The sequence below is a fragment of the Mastigoproctus giganteus genome, chromosome 2 (assembly GCF_048544385.1).
Source record: "Mastigoproctus giganteus isolate SK-2022 chromosome 2, ASM4854438v1, whole genome shotgun sequence".
NCBI classification, from domain to species: Eukaryota; Metazoa; Arthropoda; class Arachnida; order Uropygi; family Thelyphonidae; genus Mastigoproctus; species Mastigoproctus giganteus.
In genome coordinates, this window is record NC_143576.1 from 181175129 (window position 1) to 181176368 (window position 1240).

Sequence of the window (1240 nt, forward strand, 5' to 3'; positions counted from 1 at the left end):
AATGCTAATGCTAATGCTAACGAACTGCAACTTACGTTTTAGGCTTGTTCTATAATCTAATTCGTGATTTATATCTTATAGGAAAACTAGGTAGTTTCGTACTCTGCGACTGACTTCAAAACAGATGACCACAAACATAAAAATTCAGTTGAAGACAGGCTCTTACGACAGCAGTGACAACACTTGTTCGTTCGCGCTCTACGGTTGAAGCCATAAGATCATACCCTTTCTTTTCCGGTGCAAAATAAAAAAAATAAAAAACAGAATACGATAATATCCTCTCGCATATAGCGATTATTTATTTTGGAACAAGTCTATTTACACTGAAAATATCATAAATTATATGAGACTGAATGCAGGAATTAATGATCAGTCTGTTCGCATAAGTGAATAAGAATTCTTTCCCTAGTGGTTTCAAATGCATTCTTGAAAAATCGTGTTTAAATTCGCAGTGTCATAATTCCATATAAAGTTAGATCTCGCAAGAGCCAATCCCGGTTGCAATATTTAAATATAACGGAAAAATGTTATCAGAAAGCTTTATGGAAATACAAGCAAAAATGCAAGGAAATTTTTTTTACAAGAAAAATCACTTTCATTTATTCGAAGTCAGTTAGAGTTTACTCGATCCTGAAATGGGATTTCTAGAAGTAGTGTGGCTGTTGGCCTGCCTAGAATGAATGCATAAGTACAAGGCTCTATTGTAATGCTCAATTGAGTTTGTTGTTGTTGTTGTTGTTGTTGTTTTGTTTTGCTACTCTATTTCATACCGATTATTATGCCTGCAGAAGCATTTGTTGCGGGATAATTTTCATATTATGAGGGACTAAAACCCAAAAAAAGTCAGGGAGGTAAATTCAATGTCCCACATCTAAGATTGCTATTAAGAGAATTTTTAGAATTTTCCACTCTCTGATGGAATGGATTCAATTTTAGCTCTCTCCCAATAACTAATGCGACTTATCGAAACTACTGTAGTGTTCACGGAGTACTGAGCTGGTTTGAATCATCACTCCGAAGAAACTTCTGCCAAGTAAAATACCATTGTATCTTTTGTCTTTGCTGGATTTAAAAAAGGTTTCGAGAGGACTCCATGGCTTCCATCAAAACTAAGTATCCCTGCTCACTTGAAAAATCCAATTAATTTCCCGACATGACTTTTGCAAAATAAATAAAGAAATAATTTATTCATATGAATGTCCAAAACCAAACGAACACCCGCACGAATAAGCAATATTAA